This window comes from Apium graveolens, chromosome 4 (assembly GCF_009905375.1).
Source record: "Apium graveolens cultivar Ventura chromosome 4, ASM990537v1, whole genome shotgun sequence".
Taxonomy (NCBI): domain Eukaryota; kingdom Viridiplantae; phylum Streptophyta; class Magnoliopsida; order Apiales; family Apiaceae; genus Apium; species Apium graveolens.
The window spans coordinates 279388955-279403357 of record NC_133650.1 but is presented as its reverse complement, the minus strand read 5'-3'; the positions used below and the strand labels follow the sequence as shown (position 1 = coordinate 279403357).

Here is a 14403-nt window from a genome sequence, read left to right as displayed (position 1 = left end):
AGATGATGATGATTCAGAAACTGAAAGTTTACCTGAAATAGATGCTGATGAAGAGATGATGAAATTGTGTGCTCTTATGGTGAAGGGTATCACAAAGATAGCCTACAGAAAATTCAGAAAAGGCAAGAACTTTTCCAGGAAAAGTGGAAGTTCTGATAAGAAAGGGTTCAGAAAGTCTGAAGGTAAAGGAAAGTCTGACAGATGAGACAACTCAAATGTCAAATGCTACAATTGTGGTGAAAGAGGCCACCTATCTCCTGATTGCAAGAAAGGAAACAGTGACAAAGGCAAGGCACTTGTCACAAAGAAGGAAAGCCGGACATACACTTCAGATTCTGAACATGAGGTGAACTATGCCTTGATGGCAAATGCTGATGGCAGTCCTGAAACTGCTGAATTAAAGGTACCTCAAACAACTTATGCTTTTCATACTGATGATATTACTGAGTTGAGATTATATCTTAAAACCATGTTCATTAGTTATAGAGGAATTTAACATGTGAAAGATTAACATATGAGAATCTTGCTTATAAAAAGAGAAATGATTATTTATAAAAGGAGTTAGTGTTTCTTCATCAAATTAAGAAAGAAAAAGATGATGCTTTATATGTTAGAGATGAAGTGTTAAAATTGAATGAATCTCTAAAAACTGACTTAGAAAAGGAAAGAGAGATTATCAGAGCTTGGACTAACTCTGGCAGAACAACTCAGAATTTATTAAGTAGTGGAAACTGGAAAGAGGGCTTAGGTTATGTAGATGATAAAAGTGAAAAAGGAACTGAACAAATTGAGCCAATTGTTGTTAAACAGACTGCTAAGCCAAAGGTAAATCATGTTATGTTTGTAGAAAAAACTATAAAGTCTGATTTTGAAAAGATGAAAGAGTCCGTGACAGAAGTTAAGGAAAAGACAACTTCTGACAAATTAGAACATGATAAACCAACTGAAGTAAATATAGGCTTAATGACAAAGAAGCAACTTAAACATCAGCTGAAAGAGATTAGGAATGTCAACAAGGTAAATGAAGCTAGGAAAAATAGGAAGGGAAAGGAATGTGTGAATAGAAGCAATAATTATATGCCTGTTACTAATGCTCCTAGAAAGAAATGTTATAACTGTGAAAACTCTAACCATCTTGCTTCTTTTTGCAGGAATTATAAAGATATAAACTCTTTACCTCCTAGATCAGGAGTTAAGAGTTAGTCTGTTAGGTTTAAGCCACAAAATTCTTGTATTCATTGTGGTAGTTTATGGCATTCCATTTATACTTGTAAGGAATATCATAGTGTGTACTATGATTATTATCAAATAAAACCTTCTTTGAAGAAAGTTAGTATTATTCCTTGTAGTGTAAAGTCTGATGCAAAGTCTGATATAAGTTTTGATAAACAGCATGTTAGCATAAACTCTGAAATTAAATCCGCTGCAAATGCTAACAAACTTAAAAAGGCCAAAGGATCCAAGCAAGTCTGGGTCCTTAAAACTAATCATTAGTGGTCTTTGTGATTGCAGGGCAACAGGAAAAACATCCTAGTGCTGGACAGTGGATGTTCAGGACATATTACTGGAAATAAAGCCCTATTATCAGACTTTGTGGAGAAAACTGGCCCAGGAGTTTCTTATGGAGATGGCAACATGGGAAAAAATCTGGGATATGGAAATATCAATCTTGGGAATGTCATCATTGAATCAGTAGCTCTTGTCTCAGGACTTAAACATAATCTGCTAAGTGTAAGTCAAATTCATGACAGAGGTTATCATGTAGATTTCTTTGAAGAACACTGTGAAGTTGTAAGCAATTCTACAGGCAAAGTGGTTCTGAAAGGTTACAGGCATGGTAACATTTATGAAGCTAGACTTTCAACAAGTACTGATGGTTCTGCAATCTGTCTGTTGAGTAGATCATCAATTGAAGAAAGATGGAATTGGCACAAAAGAGTCTCTCATTTAAATTTCAATAACATAAATGAGCTCGTAAAGAAAAATCTTGTGAGAGGACTGCCAAAATCAGTATTTGCTCCTGATGGCCTTTGTGATTCTTGTCAAAAGGCAAAACAAAGAAAATATTCTTTCAAGAGCAAAACTGAATCTTCAATTCTTCAGCCTTATCACCTACTGCAAGTTGATCTATTTGGTCCAGTCAATGTCATGTCTATTATAAAGAAGAAATATGCTATGGTTATAGTGGATGAGTTCACAAGATACATTAGGGTGTATTTCTTGCACAAGAAGAATGAATCTGCATCTACTCTAACTGATCATGTCAAACAGCTGGATAAGTTGGTCAAAGATTCTGTCAAAATTATAAGAAGTGATAATGGCACTGAGTTCAAAAATTCAATTATGGAAGAGTTCTGCAAAGAGCATGGAATCAAACAGGAATTTTCTGCACCTGGAACTCCACAGCAAAATGGAGTTGTAGAAAGAAAGAACATGACTCTCATTGAAGTTGCACGAACAATGTTTGATGAAGCAAAGCTACCAACCTACTTTTGGGCTGAAGCTGTGCAGACTGCTTGTTTTACACAGAGTGCTACACTAATAAACAAGCATGGAAAAACACCATATGAGATGGTGAAGAAAAAGAAGCCAAATCCGAAATACTTTCATGTATTTGGATGTAAGTGTTTTGTTCTTAAGACTCATCCTGAACAGCTATCAAAATTTGATCTAAAAGTTGATGAAGGAATTTTTGTTGGATATCCACTTTCCACAAAAGCCTTCAGAGTCTACAATTTAAGAACAAGGGTTGTCATGGAATCTATCAATGTATCTTTTGATGATAAGAAGATTACCGGACTTGAATATTTCAATGATCACGATCAGCTGAGATTTGAAAATGAAGATTTAAACTCTGATACTGTAAATTCTGATTACTTAAACTCTGAACCTGTAAGTTCTGACGGGTTAAGTTCTGATGTCATTGAAACTGTGGTAACTACTCCAAGGGAAAATGCACCTATCCAGAGGGAACAAGCTGAAGAACCTACCACAACTCAAGACTCTCAAGAAGCATCAGAACCTGTCACTGGCTCTTCAAGTTCTGATTCATCAAGTTCAGATGAGCCAAATTCTGATAATTCTGAAAACTCTGATACTTCAAATCCTGATGAATTCAACTCAAATACTGAAGTGTCAGAGAGCATAACTACAGGAGGAGCATCAGAAAATGCTGATGGAGATATCATGGATCATGTGGGAGGATCCAGTTCTAGAGAACAACTTCCATCTGCAAGGAAGTGGACTAAATCACATACACCTGACTTGATAATTGGAGATCCTGAAGCAGGTGTCAGAACTAGAACTGCAACATCAAATGAATGTCTCTATCATTCTTTTCTATCTCAGACTAAACCAAAGAAAGTGGAAGAAGCTCGTCAAGATGCTGATTGGGTGCAAGCAATGCAAGAAGAGTTAAATTAATTTGAAAGAAATAAAGTCTGGACCCTAGTACCAAGACCAAAGAACAGATCAGTTGTTGGCATAAAGTGGGTGTTCAGAAACAAAACTGACAGTGATGACATAATTACAAGGAACAAAGAAAGGCTGGTTGCTAAGGGCTACTCTCAACAGGAGGGTATTGATTATGATGAAACATTTACACCAGTTGCTAGATTGGAAGCCATAAGAATCTTTTTGGCTTATACTGCTCACAAAAAGTTTAGAGTCTTTCAAATGGATGTGAAAAGTGCTTTTCTAAATGGAGAATTGGAAGAAGAGGTGTATTTTGAACAACCTCCAGGCTTTGTACATTCAAAATTTCCAAATCATGTCTACAGGCTTGACAAAGCACTTTATGGCCTTTAGCAAGCTACTAGAGTATGGTATGAGACTTTAGCTCAATTCCTTCTGGAAAGTGGATTTCACAGAGGCACAATTGATAAAATATTTTTCTACCTCAACCATGGAAAGGACTTACTTTTGGTACAAATATATGTTGATGATATCATATTTGTTTCTACAAATGCTAAGCTCTGTGAAAGATTTGCAAAGCTAATGTAGTCAAAATATCAAATGAGTATGATGGGAGAACTTAGCTATTCTCTGGGACTTCAAGACATGCAAAATGAAGAAGGTACTTTTATCAATCAATTCAAGTACACCAGAAATTTACTGAAGAAATTTGGAATGCAAGACGGTTTAACTGCATCCACTCCCATGGCCACTACAACCAAGTTAGATAAAGATACTGGTTCATCAGTAGATATTACTAACTACAGAGGTATGATTGGCTCTTTACTCTATTTAACTGCAAGTAGACCTGATATCATGTATGCTACTTGTCTTTGTGCAAAATTTCAGGCTGATCCAATAGAACCTCATCTAATAGCTGTGAAAAGAATTTTCAAGTACCTCAAGGGTACAGCTGATCTAGGATTATGGTTTCGTAGAGAATCAGATTTTAAGCTAATGGGTTACTCAGATGCAGATTTTGCAGGATGCAAAATAGATAGGAAAATCACAAGTGGAAGCTTCCAATTTCTTGGAGGCAGATTAGTTTCTTGGTTTAGCAAGAAACATAAATCAATTTCCACATCAACTGCAGAAGCAGAATATATTGCTGTAGGAAGCTGTTGTGCACAGATTCTTTGGATGAAGAATCAGTTACTGGATTATGGGTTAGAATTCTTTAAAATACCTATTTACTGTGATAATCAAAGTGCTATTGCTATGACAGGTAATCCAGCTCAACACTCAATGATAAAGCACATCAGCATTATGTACCATTTCATAAGGGAACATGTGATGGAAGGTACAGTGGAATTACATTTTGTTCCAACAGATTAACAACTAGCAGATATCTTTATAAAACCACTATGTGAAGCTACTTTAACTAGAATGGTAAATGAACTTGGAATGGTTTCAGGTTCGTTTTTTAAATCTGCTTAGTTTTGTTCTCATGCATCAGACTTTATAAACAGTATTTACAGATTGTCTTATTTTTATGAAATATGTGCTTAAATTGAAATACATTAAATGCTGATTTTTATCTGATGTGGATCTATATACTCTGATAGTGATTTGAATGTTCTGTGACTATTCAATCCAATGAGAATAACTGTGTTAGATGCTGACCTAGTAGTCTTTAACATACTACAAATCCCATGTTTGAATTAGTTGTTTATGTGGAAATTCATTAACACAAGCAAATTCTGATTTTGATCTTAGTCAAATTTACTTTGTGTATCTTATTACTAAGTCACAAACTAGATTCTTGCTTCTTATCTGTCAAATTCTTGTGTCAGTAAATCTTAAGGATGAACCACATGCTTGATAAGCCTCACTTATCAAAAGAAAAGAAAAGAAAATTAAAGTCATGTACTCCTTTGAGATCTAGAGTAAATATATGGAAGGGAAGACCCAAGTGCATTGCTGGTATTAAGTAATATGCATTAGAAAAGCAAATAAATTTTTCTTGGTGACTTTTCACATTCTCTGATTAATGGAGAAATACTCTGATAATAGCACAAATTCTGATAGCAGTTGTGACTCATTTACATTGAGAAGCCACTGTGAAAAAAAATTCTAAAAGATGCATAAAATGAGCACAAACAGTTGAGGTGGACTTATGCACAAATTTATCATATAGTAAACTTCATTATTAATGACAAATTTTAAGAACTTTTCTTAGTTATGCCTTATTTCTAAGATGTTTCGAAGTATATCAGACTTTAATCTTTATCTGATATTTTTCTAATGCACACACTCTCAGTCCATATGAATGATGAAAATTACTGTGGTGATTAAGTTGTTTTTGACAAACAGTTAAGTGTCATTTGCATAAATTCTGAGGATAAGTTCTGATGGAAGTTCTTATGATTAAACTCTGAGGAAACAAGTCAGTAATTGTATGAAAAATCACAGATACAAACATTCACTTTTTGAGTTAAGAAGTCATGTTCTGATGACTGTTAAAATCTGATAATAGTCAAGTTCCTGATGAAAACTCTGATACTTACGTGGCATTATTTTTTTATTTGACTTATTTGTGGTAAATACTGTAACGGTCATATATAATCAGAATATACTTAGGTGAGATTAAAACAGTCATAATCATTTGGGTTAGTGGTAAACGTGTTTGTCTTGAAAAACTGCATGTGCACGTTAATTATTGCTTATTTCTCGTACCCACTAACTCTGCTTTAACTATTTACTGGTTGACAGGTGTACAAGTGTCTGTTTTACTTCTAAAAAGGGTTGTTGAGTGGAGATAGTATATATATGGGAGTTAAAAGATTTTTTAATCTTTTACCTACTTTTCCATTCTTAATCTCTCTTATTCTCTCTCTCTCTCTAATATTCTTTGAAGCCTGTTAATCTTTACTTCATCTACTTGAACTGTATTTCTTGATGAATGTTTTGATTAAAATTATGGTTACTAATGATTTGTGATGATTTGACAAACAAATGTTGAATTTGAATCGACATATCCTGAGTTATACTTGAAAAGGTAGAAGCATTTGAGAAAGCTCAAGAGAAGCAACAGGACCAAATTTCTGAGGTCCTGGCTAATCAAGTTTCTCAACAAGCTCAATTGAATGATATTCAATCTTCAGTGGAACTTCTTCTCTCACTCCTACTATCAGATGATGCCAAAAAAGGGGAGAAGATAGTTAAGTCTAAATGCTCAAATGATCCAATACTGAAGAAGAAAGATGATGAAGCTGATGACCAGGGAAACCCTAGCAAGGGTAGAGGTCAAGTTCAAAATAAAGGGCAGAGCAGCAAGGTTTCTTCAAGGAAACTTTACTGATACAAGCATATCTTCTATTCAAAAGAAAACAAGCTCTGAAGCTGCTCAAACTCAAAATCTGATAGCAAGTACTGAAACTCAAAATCTGATATCAAGTTCTGATGAGCAAAGTCTGATGACAAAGCCTGATGTTCTGATACAAGGTGAAAGTCAAGATTCTCAAAAGTTCATGCAAACTCTGAAGCTCAAGGGAAGCAGACTACTGTCTATTACAAGGATCCCAAGATTCAGACACTTGATGAGGAAATTGGTAGAAGATTATTTCTGAAGCATAATCCAGGAATGGATTTAGAAAATCTCAAAGAGGAAGAAACTAGATTTAAAGCTGAAAAGAAAAATCTAAAGCCAAAAGCTTCTGTTGCAAAGAAACCTCCAAGGCCTAAGGAAAAAGGCATTGTGATTAAGGAGAAGTCACATACTGAGGCATCAAAGCCCAAAACAAGATCACAATCTGAGATTGATCCCAAAGACAAAGGGAAAGAAAAAGTTGATGAACCAACCAAGCCACTGGAGATGAAAATTTCTCAAATTCTGATAAAGCCAGTGTGCAAAATAGTTCAAGTTACTGATGATATTCTTGCTGAAGATGAAGATGTTCAAACTCTGAAAAGAAAGAAAATTTCTGAAGAATCAAAGACAACCTCTGACAAGACTCAAGTTGTTCAAAGTGAAGAACTACAAGCTATAACTGAAACAGCAAGTTCTGATAAAGTAATCAAGTCAACCTCTGACAGTGCTCAAGTTGATTTAGACAAAATGGAAGTAGCTGATAAAAAGAAACTTCTGTGGAAAAATGTAAAATCATCAGATCCAAAGAAAAGCCAATTGTTGTCTACTTCATGACTATTGGGTTAAATGCTAGAGAACCAAGAGACAGGGCTGAACTAGATTCTGATGAAGCAAAGATCAAAACAGGAGTTGAAGTTGCTACCAGAGATCCATTTTTATTGACTGACAGACCTCTTGAAGATGTTACACAGAAATACCTTGATAAGGTTATCTCTATTCAAGTGGTACTGGATGCTCATGACAAGCACAATGTCAAGGAAATTATGATTCTATTTCTTGAAGATGGAAGGACATATCAGATGTCAGAATCAGATGTGCTAAACAAATCATTGAAAGAACTTCAATTCTTTCATTACCTTTTAGAGGTAAAGTCTGATATTACCAGGAGATGGTGAAAATTCATATCGAAGACCATCAGAGATAAAGCAAGAATTTCTGGTTCAAGAGTTACAGAATTCATTCCTAGTATTGTTGAAAATGATGGAAGTGAAACTCCAATGAAGAAGGATTCTGCTAAGCTTGAAGTGATACTGAATGAGAAATGTCTGTGCTACAATGAAGATTCTTCTCTTCCTAGGGTAATAAGACTGAATGATGGTTTAGAAAGAAACCATATCTCTGCTTTAAGGACTGTAATCTACCAGATTGGAAGTCAGAATGAAGAGATGAAGCAAGTCAAGACTACACTCTCTCAAGTCCTGAGGATTAAAGAAGAAAAGCTGATATCAAGCTTTGTCAAGAATCATTATGGATTCAGATTGACTCAGTGAGATTGGTAAAAGCTACAAGGACTGTAAGTTATAGTTAGTTATCTAGTTAAACTCTTATTGCATTTGTACTTAAATGTTTTTGACATCATCAAATCTATTAACTTGTATATTTTGCATAATTTACAAGTTGGGGGAGATTGCTAGATATATTTGAGATGTCATGTCTAATATGATCCATGTTTAGTTTTCAGATCTTAACAAACAGGACATTTCAGGACTTACTGAAATCAGGACTTACTGGAAGTCAGAACATAATATCAGAACTTAAGGTCATATCAGAACTTAAGTGTGGGAAGACTTTCATATAAGGAAGGAAGCTGATTTACAGTAGAAGATCGAGACTGAAATAAAAGAAGATATGCATGGAAAGAGTTAGAAGACTGGAAGACTTGTAGAAGATATCTGATTGATATATTTTAGGAGACAGAATTGTATTTCATATCAATTAGAAGTTATCTTGAAACTGTGTACTATATAAACACAGACTTAGGGTTTACACTATATATGTTATCATTATCGAGAAGATTATACATTGTAACCTAGCAGCTCTTAGTGATATTTGTTCATCACTGAGAGAGAACAACAGTTCTTATTGTAACAGAGTTTATTCAATATACTTGATCTTTGTTACATACTTGTGTTAAACCGATTTGATTGTATTAACACTGTATTCAACCCACTTCTACAGTGTTGTGTGACCTAACACTTAATTTTGGTTATTTAAAATAATAAATAAATAGTGTTATATATTCGTTAAACTACTAGACATATACTACTTATCATACAAAATTATGACCACAATTTATCATTTTATTAAAAAATAAATAGTGTTATATATTCGCTAAACTACTAAATTGTTAAATTATTGGACATTGTCTATTTATCCTACTAAAATATGACCACATGTTATCCTGTAATTTTAATCATAGATTTATAATTATTATAAATTTATGTAAATATTTTAAAATTATAATATGACGAGATAAAAAAATTAATATTAACGAGAACTCGTACATCACACGAGATTTAAACGAGTAATACTAATTAGCAGGAAATTAAGCAATGTTGTTATGTCGTTAAAAGATAGTGTAGGAGTTTACTTTTCCACGCTGCCGAAGACAGGAAAGAGATGAAAAACGTGTACTCAAATTTTCTTTACCTTTTGCATATTTGGATCATTATTCAACATAGTATATGGGAAAGAGAATGAGATTCTAATATATTGTATTGAACTTTCATTTCCATTCCCGTTGACCAGGTTGAATCTCATGATCCAAAACAGCTTTCAATTTATATATACATATTTATTAACTTGTCGATATCTCTACAAATTTTGACTTATTTGCCACAAAGAAGGCAAAAGCAAAAGACTAAACACCTAATAAGATTGGGAATAAAAGATCAGCTCATGGGCCTACTCAGATGGTCCAAACAAGTAAGCTAGAGTCTCAGAAAAGTAGAGCTGACAATTAATAATCTGCTTAAATTGTTTGGCTATGGCAAGAGGGTTAGAGCAATTTTCTTTATGCAGTCTTTTTTTTTCTTTTGCTAAGATCCTTTATGCAATCTCTGATAATGATCCAATTTTAATAAAATAAGAATGGAGATGCGGTTTTATATGTCGTTGTTGGGGAAATTATTTAACAGACACATGCATTGCGCCCAAGATTAGGGAGGAGGAGTAGCCATTGGTTCTTAGCATCTGTTTACAAGGTGACTTCCTTATGGACTTATAAGCAGCCCAAAACATGCTCTTGAATTATGTTTTATGCATATCATGCTCAGATATATATTCATTGCTGCTCAACATGTTTCCTAATCTATTTCCAATGGAAGACACACTAGCCTATACTTTGATTTATGAAAACACCTGCTGGTAACATCTCCAACATACCACATTTCGTGAAGTCATTGCTTAGAATCAAAATTTTGACACTTCCACTCCTCGTACGATCTTCACAAAAAACAACGACATATACAGGGAGAACACTACTTGCAGCAAATACAAACCGCACTATGCAAGTAGCATTTAGGTTATTTAGTGGCACCGCCCACGCACACCCGCAAACACAACAATCACAATCTCCTTGATCAAAAAATCCACCTCCATACTGTGATCAAGTAGCACTCTCCGTGATTCTTTTATTCCCCTTGTTTAAATTTAGTCATACTCATATTACACAACTTTATTACACAACTTTGTACGTATAGCTAAATTCCAAGTTGATTACTTTTATTTTAATAATCAAAATTAAAATAGGCTGCTAATTTAACTCAGAATCCTAATTTCAGTCTTGGCATTTCGTTATTGCAACTTCTAATATCAAGAACACGTGTCTAATCGAACACAAGCTCTATAACATAAACTCGAGTAAAGAATACTATAAAATTTCAATTAAAATTTCGGATCAAACTAATAAACATACACACGATATATTGGATTGGATTTTCAACATACATATATAAAATAATTAAACTCGAATATAGCAATCAGGAACCCTAATTAAAAACAGAAAGTGATTATATACCTGCGCTCATTTGCTTTGATCTAAAAATGAAATCCTCTGCAACAAGTTTCTAGGTTCTATCAAGTCAATTTTGATTTCTAAATTCAGGTTTATATTGAGCTAAATTTGTTGAACATATGGCCCATTTTACAAGTTTTTGTCACAAACAGAGCTTTAAAAAGGTAGCCACGGTTCTAAAAATCGGAAAAATCACCGAATAATCCGCCGGGGAATCTCTATACGGGATGTCACCGATTTGATACTGCAAACACGGTCAAAAATCATTTTTTCACAAAACGGGTCAAAATCGGGTTGACATCGGTTTAAACTCCGAAAAATCGGATAGCATTCAACTGATATCTAAAGCTTTTTGATCAATTTTCACAAATCAAACCCAAGATATATATATATATATGTATTGTATATTTGTTGATTGTATCGGAATGAGAGGTTGATATGAATATACGAATATATTTTAAAATCTTGTTGAATTGACTTTATCGTTGTGTTTGGTTCAACGGAGGGTAGGGAAGGAGAAGAATTTTAATAGAGGGGAGGGGAGGGGAGGGGAGGGAAATGATATAATATTAATTCTATTTGGTTGAAGGAGGGGAGGGGAGGGGAGGGGAATTGGAATTAACTTTGGTACAGGAGGGGAAGGGAGGGGTTTATAATTAAAATTACATATAAGTCCTTTAGAATATATGTAAGTGTTAAGAATGTGTAAGGTCATTTTTGTCAATAAAATTTTTCCCCTCCAAAAAACCCCAAATTGGGAGGAAACAAAATAAGACCCATGAGGGATTTTAGGCCCCTTCATTTCCCTCCCCTCCCCTCTAAAAATATGAACCAAACACATTTTTTATTGTAAGAACCCTCCCCTCCTCTTTATTTTCTTTCAACCAAACAGGGGCTATAGAATTAGAAGAAATGATTAGATAGTTTAGAATGGTTTGTTCACATGTGTAAGGGTAAGAATACGATGAGCGAAAGCGATGAATTGGGGAAGAAAGAGTAATGAACTGGGGGAGATTCAGAGATGTACGCATCAACTTGATATTGGACTAAGTTAGACTAAATTAATGTAAAGATGACATGTTACATTTGTTCGAGCCCATGGCCCATGTAAACCCATATCTTAGACTACTCAGATATTATCGGTATTAACATATAACCCGTGCGATGCACGGGCTAGCTAGGATGTTTTGGAGTTTATAATTTCGTTTTATATGTTAATTTTTTATTTAAAATAATTTTCACAAAGTATTGTAATTTTAACTATTAATAATTATTATTTTTGATAATTTTAAAGTGAGTAATTTGAGTTGATGGACGGACTATCTAGTATGTTTTAAGGTTTTTAATTTCCAAGCATATGTTAATTTAACTTTGGGGTTATCTTTTTATCATGGTTCTCTACCTTGAATGATCATTCTTTAATTTTTAATTTTTATAATGACTAAGCATTGAATTTAATAAAAATGATAAATGTATTAATATACATGCAAATTTATTGATATGCAAGTAAATGGAGCAAGGACATCATAAAGTTGGAGAAAGTTTATAGGGTTCACAAACAAGTTACTCTGTTTAAATTATATGCGGTTTGATTATAGTCTTGATTGATTCTCTAACACGTTATTTCCAGATGCTGGTAATATTAACACGTTATTTCCAGATGCTGGTAATATGTGCGTCAAGTTCTTGCGTTCTGAAGTTGACATAACTGAGGGTTTACGAAAGCATTTCATCATCATTCACTGCCCTGAATGTGATACCTACTTGCAGCCACCCAGAACTTGGATTAAAGCACAACTTGAATCAAGGGAACTCCTGACATTTTGTGTTAAAAGATTGAAGAACTTGAACAAAGTTAGGTTGGTTCATGCAGAGTTTATTTAGACTGAACCTCACTCTAAGAGTCTCAAAGTCAGACTCAAGGTACAGAAGGAGGTTCTTAATGGTGCAGTCCTTGAACAAACTTATATGGTAGAATATGTTGTGCAAAACCAAATGTGCGAATCTTGCGCTCGTGTGCAGGCGAACCTTGATTAATGGGTGGCTGCGGTGCAACTAAGGCAACATGTTTCTCATAGGAGAACCTTTTTCTTTTTGGAACTGGTCATACTTAAGCATGAAGCAGCTGTCCGTGCGATAAGAATCACGCAGATGGACCAGGGAATTGATTTCTTCTTTGCTAATCGCAGTCATGCTGTGAAGTTTGTGGAATTTCTGGGTAAAGTTGTTCCGGTCAAGAGTAGGACTGATAAACAGCTCATTTCCCATGACACCAAGAGCAATAACTACAATTATAAGCATACTTTCTCTGTTGAAATATGCCCGATCTGTCGTGAGGATCTGATTTGCTTGCCCCCGAAAGTTTCAGTCTACTTAGGCAACATTGGTCCACTTGTGATCTACACAAAAGTAAATAACAATATTGCTTTGTTGGACCCCTTCACTCCGAGGAACTGTTTTTTGGATTCTGATCAATACTGGAGATCGTCCCAATTTTTGTTGAGAATTAAAGCTCTAACATTGCCAATTTTAATTTGACACTTTTAATTTTAATTTTAATTTTAATCCTAGTCACAGCGGGCACCAAGTACTTCCCGGGCAATATTTGCAAGTAAATATTTTGTTTAGGTATTTAATCATCATATTCGAAGGATGACATGCATGGAGTTGTAGTGAATTTATGACAACTACCTGAATTCTAAGTAGCTTGCTTCTCAGTAAACTGAATTTCAAAACAATGTAAACAAAAGAAAACGGGATAATTTTTTTAAATTATTGGGTATTCCACTGTTCACCTAACTGAATATTACTACTGATATTCCTAAATTAGAATAATTTAATCAAAAGTGAAGATGTGCATAGAATACTAATGTCTTAGGCTATTTAAAACATATCTAAGTAGAAGTCAATAGATTCAGTAAGATAAGCTGAAAGGCATCCCATGAGCACTGCAACTTTGCATTGAGGACAAGTATTGTAGCTGAAAGGCATCCATCAGGTCGATAATGATTGTCTTCATTTGAAAGTTGAGCATTGCAAATTGGCATGCCACTTAATTCGTCAAATATTGTATCTGGATATATTTGGCCACCAATTTTTTTTAAAGCCAGTATCATGCCATTAATTTCCAGTTTTGTCTTGGGTAAAGTGATCATTTGTATAATAGCCGTGACGGCATCTTGTCTTCTTTTAGGGAAGAAATATATATCTATCATACTTTTGAATAACATGCTGAGCAGGTGTCCTTTTTTAGACAAATCTTCGATTATTCTGTACGAATATTCCAATATATCGTAGTAGACGTGATTTCTTACAACTATGCTATTACAAACCCAGTAAAATTCAACATTCATATTTCCAAGTCGTTGTGCCATAGTCATGAAGTATGTGAACATGCTTTCATTAGGCATGTGCACATCATGTCCCCATTGATACAATTCTTGAATAAGAATATGAGTTAACAAAGCTTTGATTGTTTTCTGTGTTTGTCCTGTTATCCAGAAAATTAGGAAATCGAAGAAACTCTTGAACCTATCGTTTGATGTCTTCATGAGTATAAGTGCAA

At 34.3% G+C, this 14403-nt stretch overlaps 1 pseudogene; it reads left to right on the top strand.

Annotated features, from left to right (window-relative positions):
• The first annotated feature begins 11815 nt into the window (after positions 1-11815).
• On the top strand, positions 11816-13376 carry LOC141719711 (uncharacterized; annotated as a pseudogene).
• The last annotated feature ends 1027 nt before the right edge of the window (positions 13377-14403 follow it).